The 12,610-nt window shown below is 40.9% G+C and overlaps 1 protein-coding gene across 1 annotated transcript in view; it reads right to left on the minus strand.

Moving 5' to 3' along the window:
- Tdc2 (Tyrosine decarboxylase 2) overlaps positions 1-6,515 on the minus strand; it is a 412,190-nt gene extending 405,675 nt beyond the window's left edge. The window contains exon 1 of the mRNA XM_067141851.2: positions 6,474-6,515. The gene's annotated coding sequence lies outside the window, so the exon portion shown is untranslated. The remainder of the gene's footprint in view (positions 1-6,473) is intronic.
- Positions 6,516-12,610: the final 6,095 nt, after the last annotated feature.

Genomic DNA, 12,610 nt, shown 5'->3' on the forward strand with positions numbered 1-12,610 from the left:
GTTGCTTCTCATGTCCCTTACGCCGGTCCCCAACATACCTGCAATTCATACACCACACTTACTTTCCTATACGTGACAGGGGCCGGGCTGAGTGGCTCAGACGGTTAAGGCGCTGGCCTTCTAACCCCAACTTGGCAGGTTCGATCCTGGCTCAGTCCGGTGGTATTTGAAGGTGCTCAAATACGACAGCCCCGTGTCGGTAGATTTACTGGCACTTAAAAGAACTCCTGCGGGACTAAATTCCGGCACCTCGGCGTCTCCGAAGACCTTAGAAAGTAGTTAGTGGAACGTAAAACAAATAATATTATTATTATTATTATTATTATTATTATTATTATTATTATTATTATTATTATTATTATTATTATTATTATTATTATTATTATTATTATACATGACAGACGCCGCTCACCCTCGTCGCAGGGTCTGTCTTACAAGGGTAGCATTAGCAAGCTAACAATAGCCACACGAAATTGTTATAAGTGTATACGGTACTTCTCCTCAACTTCTTTCCCTCTCAACAACTAAGTTCAGAAGCCATCTATGTTTTCATTCTCATACCATCGTCATCACATAACTTCAACACTTTATTCCATACACATCCACAACTTAATTCAATATATTCATTCTTTAATCATCCCCATCACTTCTCAAACCAACACTTATGTTTCCTCCTTTCACGTCCGTCCTTTTTCTTCCAGCTTGTGAAAATACACCCTCGGTCACTATTCTTTCGTATTTATACAGGACAATCGGCCTGATCTTTGAAGAAGCTTCCTTCTTTCAAAATACAGTATATCACAGCTGTTGCTCCATAACCGTTGTGAATTTCTAACATGACTGCCTCCTTGAGAGAATATGCGCTTAAAAGTGTCCCACTATCTCAAAGCGACAGCTATTACATGGCTTTAAAACATCTTACACGTATCAAAAGAGATATGCGTCATATCGGGCCAAAACGCTCCTTACATTCACAAAAAATGAGAGAGACATACAGAGGTACCAAATTAGAGTTATTTATTGCCCCAGAAAACCACAAACGAGAGTCACTTCAGCAATACAGCTTTTGTACCCCAATGTGAATACAGCACGCGCCAGTACCTTTAACATCAGGCAATAAGACCCCTTGCATTGATTCATGCCTGAATACGTCTTGGCATATTGTCCACTGGTTCATCAAGGTAATGCTGGTCCAAATATTCCATTCCTCAATGATGATTTGGCGTATATCTCACAGAGTGGTTGGTGGGTCATGACACCCAAAAACAGCCTTCCGTAATTTTTTCCTAGGCATATTTGATAGGGTTCATGTCCGGGTAACAATGCGGCCACTCTAGTCGCGTGATATTGTGATCAGAAAAGAATTAACGAGAACCGCAAGATGGATGCACGCATTATCATCCATTAAAGCACATTGTACTCTAAAATTCTGGCAATACAGTGTCACTATATGTCGGAGAATGTCGTCCATGTATCGTACGGCCGTGACATTGCCCTGCATGACTACGAGTGGCGTACTCTGGCTCCACACAATGCCATCTCAAAGCATCAGGGAGCCACCACCTTGCTGCACGTGCTGGACAGTGTGTCTGAGACGTGAAGCCTGACCTTACTGCACGTAATGGACAGTGTGTCTGAGACGTGAAGCCTGACCATACTGCACGTGCTGGACAGTGTGTCTGAGACGTGAAGCCTGACCATACTGCACGTGCTGGACAGTGTGTCTGAGACGTGAAGTCTGATCTTACTGCACGTGCTGACAGTGTGTCTGAGACGTGAAGTCTGACCTTACTGCACGTAATGGACAGTGTGTCTGGGACGTGAAGCCTGACCTTACTGCACGTGCTGGACAATGTGTCTGAGGCGTGAAGCCTGACCAGATTGGCTCAAAACACGCTGCCGACGATCGTCAAGAACAAGGCTTATACGACACTCATCGGTGGAAATGTTGTTACGCCAATTCTGAAGAGACATTCAGCATAATGTTGGGCTCATTTGTACCGTGCTCCATAACTAGGTTTCTGAGCTGTCCCTCACCATGGGCGTCCAGAGTGAAGTTGTGCCTCGTGCAACCTGTTTCTCACAGTTTGAGCTGAATCACGGCGCACGAGGAACATTATTCGGTATGGTGGCTTTGCGATCAGGGTTCCTCCGAGATGAAATTCGAAAGTAACGGTCATCGACTGCAGTCGTGTTCCTCGGGTGACCTTATGATGGAAGTTGCTAACTGTTCCTGTATCTCTCTGTACCACTTCCATGTTCGAACCACATCAGTTTGATTACGGCCCACAAGTCGAGCAACTGCCCTAGTTGACCATCCGTCTTTAAATAATGTGATAATGCTTACACGTTCACATTGTGCCATCCTAGACGCCTGCTACACTGAGCACACTTCAAATGCTTCCACACTAATGCTACAACTTCATCTGGAGTAGTGCCCCCCATATAAACGTGGCCTTCTGCCTGTGGGGTGGGATATGTGCAGTTGTGAGTACGTGAAAACACCCTAAGAGTTATCATTCCGGTCTGAATGGAAAAAGGACATGGTAGCAATGCACTTAAATGACACACACGTGTGGTGCAGAACATTATTTGTTCTCTAACAGTAATATTCATTTAAGTGAAGACCATGCGGGAAATTTTCGACATTACCTTCCTTAACAAGTAAAAGATCAGAGATAAAGCATTTTACCAACTGCCGTAACAACATCCTGCCAATGATCTTTGACACTATAGATGACTCAAGAACGAATTCCCCTTGGTAAAACACTCATCGCAGCATTTTAACGGAGAATGTGTACCCCCAGTACAATACCCATTGCACCTATTTTCAAGCTCCAATTTGAATGTCTTTCCTGTTGAACATCATAGATGATATATACTTGTAATCTTACTGGCCATGTCTACGTCCGTAGCCTAACGGTTAGCATTATTATCTCCTGTGTGTGCCGGGTTCGATTCTCAGTGCTGCCAGAGACTTAATAATGGCAGGAGGGCTGGTATGTGGTTAAAATTGTACATGCAGATCAACTCCATTGGGGGTGTGGCTTAAAAGAGCTGCACCACCTCGGGATGACGACACGAGTTTAGGTACTGGCCATAATTTCAGAAATTTTACAGAAATATATATAAATGAGTTATGAGGGCAAAACTTACGCCAACAAAAAAAAAACCAAACCTTATGTTTTACGTCACTGTTGATATAGTGATGATAGCCACGGAATCTTCAGTTTTATGTGGAATCGGAAGCATTTGGCCCTTTTCATATCAAGAATCCTACATACATTGGCTGGTATTTCAATCGTGGCTATCTTTGAGAGAAGACAGTGACTAAGACAATCGGCTATTACGCCCTCCAAATTACGTCGATGAGGACCAAGGAGTTAGAAAAAAATATATATTTAAATTAGTCGATCATTTCAAATAATAGATCAGTGTACTTTTCAGGATCAGATGTATTCCAGATTGACTTTGTCAAAGGATTTTGTAGGTCTCTTACATGAGTAGGATGAAATAGAAGAAGAATCTGTTGATATAGTCCTTGGGGAAAGGAGTAAAGGATGGAAATAATTCATTAATGAAGGCCAACTTATAATTCATTCTTTTCGGAGGTGATAACATTAACTGGCAGTTTCATGGGTAGATGAATAGCCCTTGTGATTAATGACTTCCCGAGAGGGCTGTAATACTAGTAAGAAAAGTCGTTTTGTTTGTTATAGGGAGTTAAAAACAGAACGCTTAAAGTTACAAGAGTCTCTAAAAATATATTCACTGTTAGAAGTGAAAGAAATGCTCCCGAACTTGAAAAATTGTACCATCCCACAACATGTGTAGTGGAACCTGGGCTGGGGAGACCCACACCTCAGACGTATTTAAGTATCACACTTACGGAAATATGTTGAATAATAATAATAATAATAATAATAATAATAATAATAATAATAATAATAATAATAAGACGAGGACGAAGTAGAAGAAGAAGAAGAAGAAGGAGGAGGAGAAGAATGTCCATTTAACCGCTGATGGTGTTAATCGACGTCACAATTACGAGTTACGTGTTTCCATAATGAAAGGGACTCTCTTTTAATATTCTGATCTTCTGGTATGATCAAGTTTTGAAGATAAATGAACGAAACACGAAGGAAATTAAAAAAGAGGTTGGCGAACAAAGTCTAGAAATGCTTATTACTTTAAGATTCACATAAAAATTTCTTTCGTGTGGGAATAAGAATGAGGCGTTTGTTTCGTTAGGATGCCTTCGTGCTAAAACAAGCTTCGTACGCATGTCTTGAAGATGACATGACTTGCAGCCTCGGAGTCTGCTGCCTGCCTGCTGACGTCGCAAGTGCACATCTGTCCGACATCGATTGTTTTCGACAACCTCCACGTCCGTGTACAAGAATTCTGAGTGAAATGGCCATAAATAGGGTAGCGCTGACAATCCTAAGGATCTACTTCTTGTGTTTCCAGCTCCTCTCGGTCGAAAATGCTCCTACACGATACAGTTTCAAAAATACATCTCTTATCTGTTTCCATTTCTGTGGTAAATAGGAGACAGATTCTGCAAAATGTAGAATTTATTGATACTTTAGATTGTGCTTCCTTGAAGAGAACCTGATAACATAATTTATGTTGCCCCGTGAGGTAGTCACCACGCCCACCACAGTATTTCGCTGGAAAACTTCGTGTGTTCCTCATTTCCTGCAAGTCGCTAAGGAACTACCACGTTGATAGGAATAGTGAGGACAATACAGCTGTAGTTAATCCACCAGAACTCTTCCTTTTTACAGTGATCAGTGATGAGCAAGAGACACGAAAATAATTAAATTAATTAATTAATTAATTCCTCCTGAACACTAAGATTGGTATGCACTGAATAGCCACCGTAACGTCTATTATGAATCAAAACCATGAAGATTTACGTGGCTGTTAAGCGTAAGTCATAACCTATGTGTCCTACAGATGTATGTAAAATTTGAACGCTTTGAAAATCTTTCTCACATTGTCGGAAATTCGAACTACTGTCATCTTGATAAGATACCAGTGACATCGTCACTTAGCTAACAAGGCCTTTTACAATTGTACCACGTATAAAAGGGCCTAACATGAATCTCCAGAATATGTGCTTACTGTATATGATATGTATACGAAAATAAAATATTTAACTGTTACTTCATCATGAAACACAGTGTAAAGCTGTCTCAGAATATCACTCGCCGTACCTTGAGCAGTATTTCCAAAGAAACTACGTATGGTTGGTGTAATACTTCTGTAATAACACTGAAGTTTGTCTTTTAGGCAGGAAGAGTTATTTACGAGTAGAAGTCTCTATTATATTTCCTGTGTTTCAAAACAAAGGCAAATAAATTATGTGCGTGCCAGAGCAAGAAAGAACCCAGTTGGTTAGTACAGGGACAATGCTCCGCCTAAAAATGGTTCATCTTATTAGTTCTTAGTTCTTGTAAAGAATATTAAATGATATCAGTAATGCCGTAATCAGATGATGTAAGATCTTGGTTTGCAGTTTCTAATGAAGTGTTGACAGTAATTTAAAAGGGACGATAACACACAAATCATGTAATAATGGTTATATTGACGTTATGATTGGATTAGGAAGGGAAAAATTATATTATCAAGGATTGCAAAATCATTTATATCAGATATTCTTACGATATTATTGTTAGTTTTAAATGACTAATCTAGATATTAAAATACATCGAGAGGTCTTTCCCTAACTGCATGACATGCATCAACCACTTCGAATCAATAATTTTGTAAGAAAAGGTACATAATATTTATAAGAATATTGAAAAAAATATATGGAAATTATAGGAAACTCCGATAATTAGAAACCTAACATTGTCTGATTATAACAATAAAAGTATTCTCTATCAATATATCAAGTATTTTCTGATGTGTGTTCATAAATACGGAAAGTTATTTAATTTCTATTACTTAAGGATAGGTAATCATGTGGTAAAGTCTGGTGGTCTTAAAACACACACCAAGTAATTGAAGATTCTCTTTCTTTTATTTTGATTGAACCACACTGGAACACACTGCGTTTAACCCAGTATATTCTTCCATCAGCGCAGTGTACTGAACTACAGCATCAAACTTTAACGAATATCTCATTGTTATTTAAAATAGCTCATACTTTAGAAAGGTAAAATCAGCCTTTGCAAACACAATTGTTATGTTACGATGTATAAATGCTTCGTATGACTAAAGAAAATTATTTATCACACTTGCATTTCCACACAGAAAAATAATGGAATTAATTTCGACTTGTATGCAATGCTTGTGAATGTGTCAAATACATTAGCTCTTTAACATCTTCGCGGCGAAAGTATTTAATCTCTTGAATTTTAACCTACTTTAAAATTCACTATTTCTATATTTCGTTAATAGGGTAAGCTCCTTGTGACATATTCAAGTCCTATCAGCAGATTGTTGTGTCAGCTGCCACTTACCTGTTGCTATCTGTGGCGGAGCTCCGCAGGGGTGAAGTGTTCTCGCGCCGTGCCCTGATACCACGACTACCCGTCTTACAGGCTGGACCTCACAAGTCGGCTCGGTGCGCGACGCCACCTCCCCCCCAACTCCCACACGAGGGCGATCAGAACTTCCATTCAACCCTCTAGAGTGACGTCACGCGGGATGCCGGTATATCATTGGTTAATAAGACTCTTTTGGTTATGTCTTAAGGGGAAGGGTGTCGTTGCAGAACCCATGCGCGCATCGTGGGAGTTTTAATAACTGGAGGATAAGGGTGAGAGACCTGTTGTACAGGAGGAGCACTGTTAACAATTGACTTGCTTACACGAGACTCCAATACCTTGGAAATGAAAAATCAGAAGGTTATTCTTATTCTACGCTGTTGGTTGCCTATTGTCCTGGGCAATAAGTTCTGAGGCCAATACTAGAAACATTTCTCCCTTTACCACAAATTCCCTGTCACTAATATGACGTGAACTGAATTGTACTATTTAATGACATGTATATTCAACGTCGCCTGTAATTTTAAAGGAAATATAGTATATGTATGCTAGTTTAGCCTGCTGCTATTTATTGAAAGAAGCAATATTTTTGCATAGGCCAGAGCAAAATGTAACTTCTACCTAAGTCTGAGTCACATTGTGACTGTATAAAAGCAGATGATATATGGGTGATGCTCAATAATGATGTTCGGAGCATGCTTTTCTGCTAGTGTTTTTAACGTCGCACTAAGACATTGAAGGTTTTTGACTGCGCAAAGATGAGAAAGGAATAGGATTGGGAAGGAAGCGGCCGTGGGCAAATTGAACGAGCATTTGCCGGGGGTGAAAATGGGAAACCAGGGAAAACCATCTTGAGGTAATGCCGACGGTGGCATTCGAACCCATAATCTCCCGAATGCAAGCTCACAGCACGGCCAGCTCGCTCGGTGTTCGTGTGAATGTAATGAAAGGCAGAACTATCTGGCGAGCCTCCTCACTCCTCATCATGTCTTGTACGCCTTATGACTGCATCGCCATCGGCTTTTGTGCTTTCCGTATAACCGCTTAACCTTTGGTGGGGGATTTTGAGGATCCAGCCAGCCTCACGGCTGAATACTCAACAGACAGGTGAAATCATATGTTTAATTTCCCACCGAGCCATTGACAATCTTCTCCACTATCAGTCAAAAGCTGCAAACAATCTAACATATAAATTCAATTTACTAACATCTAAATGAACTTTAATAAGTACAAAATGTGCATGGCAACAGTTCTCTTACCTTTATCTACTCACTGTGATCCGCTCAGAACTACAGGTACAGATACATCTTCTGAGCCATTTCTAACTATCTTCTCATCTAGTTCTGGTCTGTGCTCCAGACACAGTAACTCCCTCGAGAGTAGGGAAGGCGGGCCGTCGTGTTGGAGGGATGGCGTAGTGGATCTTAAGTATATGGGTTCGAGTTCCGAGGTTGCCCATCATTATTGTTTTCCAATAATCCCGTATATTTTATTCTACAAGTGAATGCTAGTGTTCCCCATTTTATTAAGATACGCATACATGGTGAGCTGTCAATAAGAAATGAATGTGAGTGAGAAATAGGTACTTATTAAAGTATCCTTTTAGATGCCCTTAGGCCTTCTTTTCCGCCATTTTAAAGTCCATCGCCGCAGAAGAGTGTGGAAATAACGTATAAGTACCTTTCAACAGCGTTGATATCACCAAATTATTTTCCATCAATGAATTCTCCTCAAACATGACGGAAATACCCGTGCACGTAACACCACTCACACAACTAGCACGTTCACTAACTCCTTTGCTCATTTCGCATCTCGTGAATGGAACAAAATTCCTGAGAATATTAGGAATATACAAAGCGAAAACGTGTTCAAAGCAGCTGTGTGAGAGTTCCTTCATTTTACTAATTAAATTGTGTTCTCTTGATACCCTTCCAACGCACCTCGCTGACTCGTGTGAAATTCATATAAACATGATTCGAACAGTTTTATCTTTGTTGTCATTTTCGTTTAGTTAGTTATAAATAATTACTTATTTTGATACTGTTTGTATTCTTTTAAACAAGTTATCATGTTTAGCATAAAAATCACAGTATTCGTGTCTTGTTCATACTATAATCACAGCTCAAAAAATTAGGGGAACATGTTCTTTTAACGTCTGGTATGTGAAAGTTAAATTGGTAGATGGGGTTCCATTGGTCGTACAGCATACCTTTAGACCATAGCTACTCAGGGTATGTCAAATTGAAGTTATACTCCATCTGTAGGCGTAGCCATGCATTAAAATGTCAGGTGACCCCTCAAAACTAAATGAATATCGGTGCGTCCGTGTGTCGTTGTGAGGTACACAGACTACTGCGGTCATTTGAGCACGTTGTACGTCAACCAGCACATCCCATGGGATATCTTAACAAGGTTAGTCGCAAGGGCCGTCACTTTGATCCACGACTTTTCGTCGTGTTGCTTTGGATCTCAATGTCTCTCCGTCAGTTATTCACCACTTGTGGAATCGCTACAATGACACAGGCCAGTTCACAAGGAGAGTTGGACAAGGTCGTGGACGCATGACAACCCCACAGGATGACCGATATTTGACCATCTGTGCGTTGCGGCGTCGTTCAGCAGTTGCCAGAGAACTGCAACTAGACCGCATGAAAGTCACTGTAGTCACGGTGTCAGACCAGACAATAAGGAACAGGTTAAGAGAAGTGTCCTTACGACCCAGACGTCCTGTTCGAGTGCCCAGTTTAGCGCAGCAACATCCCGCAGTTCGCCTTCTGTTTGCCCGTACCCACGTCAATTGGCAACTTCGCCAATGGAGACCTGTGTTGTTCACAGACGAGTTCAGATTTCCCCTGACACAGCGTGATGGACGTCAACGTGTATGGAGACGCCGTGGTGAGCAGTATATGCCAAACGTTGTCCAAGAAGGCGACCGATTCGGACAAGGTTCTGTGGTGATATAGGGTGGCATGATTACTGATGGCCGTACGGATCTTGTCGTCGTCCATGGTAATCTTACCGCTGCGGGGTACATCGATCAGATACTGCTACAGCATGTGTTGGCTGTTGCATACGGTATTGGCCCTGAATTCGTACTCGTGCACGACAATGCCAGGGCTCATGTAGCGCGCACCACCAGAGCTGTGTTGCAAGAGCAGGATATTCAAGAGCAGTGAGTCCCGACGTTGATCCCATCGAGCGTGTGTGGGATAGGCTTGACAGAAGTGTTCGTGGGCGTCCTGTTCTACCACAGACTCTCCAAGACCTCGACAAGGCTCTCATTGAAGAATGGAACCTGATATGCAACGTCGACTTATACATTCTAAGATATGTTCCCCTAATTTTTTTGAACTGTGTAAAATATTTCACTTATATATTATCAAACAGTGAGGTATATATAAACACTCATATTTAATTGTAAACAAACTAGTGTAAGTAGTATATCAATCTGGTTAGATGTTACAGAAGGCCGCTTGGTCTTAATTTTGTCGGGATAAATAAATCACTAAATCAATCATTAAAATGAAAGAGACCCTACAGCAGTCAGTCAGTCCTCTAGTGGAACTTCCCAGGAAGACTTCGCGTTTTCTTGATAGAGCACACCACACTTCTTGTTTGTTAGTTCTGCGTAACTTCGACAATCAACTGCAGTAAACAACCGAATCGATCGTCTCATTGTGTTGGAGTAAGCCATAGAGCATGAATATTCCGTAAATCACTTCCTAAACGCTGATGTACCTAACTTACCTTCACCAGACTTCTTTCAAGTGCCTTTACACGTATATGGAACGTACCACGTAGAGGTGGTATAATCGATTACTTTTAATAATCGAATAAGCAATGGGATTAGTTTGCAGTATCATTCGGTTGTATCGTATAGAATGATCGGATACGTCGGGAATAAAGTTTCCGAATTAAGTGTGTCGGATGGATAATCCATTGAAATAAGCGAATAGATGAACGCTTACGAGAAATAAATCTTCAAACATTGCAACTAAATGAGTGAATGTGCTGTCTTAATCTTGAATATATGTAAAATTAAGTTCCTTATTTAAGCAAATGCTGTCTTCGTACCACATAATGCAACTAAGCCCCAGCACTACCAACTAAAAATGTATTTTAACTAGCAGCAGGCAATATACCTCCTTTAATTTTATGTCCCGCCCGTGCAAACCATGTGACCTTCCCGCAGTGGGGAGACTTGCGTGTCCTAATGAAGCAGATAGCCGAGCCGCATGTGCAACAATATCGGATGGGTATCTGTCGAGAGACCAGACAAAGGAATGGTTCATCGAAATTGGGAGGGGGCGGTAGCAGCCTTTCGGAAGTTGCAAGGGCGGCAGTCTAGATGATTGACTGATATGGCCTCGTAATAATACTCAGCATGGCTTAGCTCTTTTGAAACTGCTACACGGCCGAAAGCAACGGGAAACTACAGCCGTATCTGACTCCCGAGGACATACAGCTCACTCTGTATGAATGATGTACAGATTATGGCTTCCTCCCGGGTAAAATATTCCGGAGGAAAATTGTCCCCAATTCCGATCTGCGAGTGGGGACTATACGGAAGAAGGCAGTCGTCAGATAGATGGATACCGACATTCTGCGAGTCGGAGCCTGGAATGTTATAAGTTTGAAACGTTGTGGTAGATTAGAGAATAAGTGAGGTACATTGGCAGGAAGAGCAGGATTTTTGGTCAGGTGACTACAGAATTATCAACACAAAATCAAACAGGAGAAATGCAAGAGTTGGTTTAATAATGAATGGGACAATAGGGCAGCGGGTAAGCTACTACGACCAGCATAGTGAAAGCATTATCGTTGACAAGATAGACACTAAACCAATGCCCACCACAATAGTACAGGACTCTATGCCTACTAGTTCAGCAGATGAATACGAAATCGAAGGAATATATGAAGATATCAAAGATTTAATACAATATGTAAAAGGTGCGAGAATCTAATTGTGATGGGAGACTGGAATGCAGTGTTAGGCCAAGGAAGAGAAGGTAATACAGTAGGAGAATCCGACCAGAAGGGGAGATAGATTGATAGGGCACATCTTAAGTCACCCAGGACTTGTGCAGTTGGTTTTTGAGGGAAGTAGACCAAGGTATGAATACGACAAGCAGATTAGAGCAGATGTAGGATGTAGCAGTTACATAGACATGAAAGGTTAGCACAGGATAGGGTAACGTGGAGATCTGCATCAAATCAGTCTATGAACTGATGACTCAAACAACAATTTTGTGTCAAAGGGAGAAAATGCATTACATTAGCTCTAAGATCACAACAAAGAATTTTAATAATAATAATAATAATAATGATAATAATAATAATAATAATAATAATAATAATAATAATAATAATAACTTATACTACTCTGTCTCATTATGTTCCCCTGTGGGTTGGGGTGGTAGAATAACATCCACTGTATCCACTGCCTGTCATATGAGGGCGACTAAAAGGGGATCTTTAGGGTCTGTAACAGCAACCATTTTCGCTACTTTCATATCTGTTACTTCTAACTTATGAATAAGATATCATGAGTCCACCTAACTCACTCCCGTTAAGCAAAGTTGGTCTGAAAACAGACCAATGTATTGATAGTTTCGTCCGGGAGCGGACTACCTTCCTACAGAATACTGTTGATCGCAACTACGAGCTCATTACATTAGCTTTACAACACGTTGATTCAATCTTACTACGGTCCTGGATGAACACACACCCCACGTATTAAACACTTGAAAATATCTTCCTGTTCCGGGTTTGTATTCCCAACCCGACATCCAATTCTCGTAGATGTCTTATCTAGTGACATCACTTTAGTCTTGTAAAGGATAATTTTCATATCATACGGTACTCATTGTACCAATTATCAGGTACCAAGATATTAGACTGCAGGCTTTCAGCAAAATCTGCCATTAATACCAAGTCGTCGGCATAGGCTAAACTGCTTACTACTGTACATTCCTTCATTTGAGCAAAACCTTAGTATTCCGCATAGGTGACTTTGTTTCCTCGACAGGAAGTAGTAATCCACCAATAACATTTTTGAGCACGATCTCTTTGCTATTCATGGGGAGATAGCAAGAGAGTATGTAACTAGA

The sequence above is a fragment of the Anabrus simplex genome, chromosome 2 (genome assembly GCF_040414725.1).
Source record: "Anabrus simplex isolate iqAnaSimp1 chromosome 2, ASM4041472v1, whole genome shotgun sequence".
In the NCBI taxonomy this organism is placed as follows: Eukaryota; Metazoa; Arthropoda; class Insecta; order Orthoptera; family Tettigoniidae; genus Anabrus; species Anabrus simplex.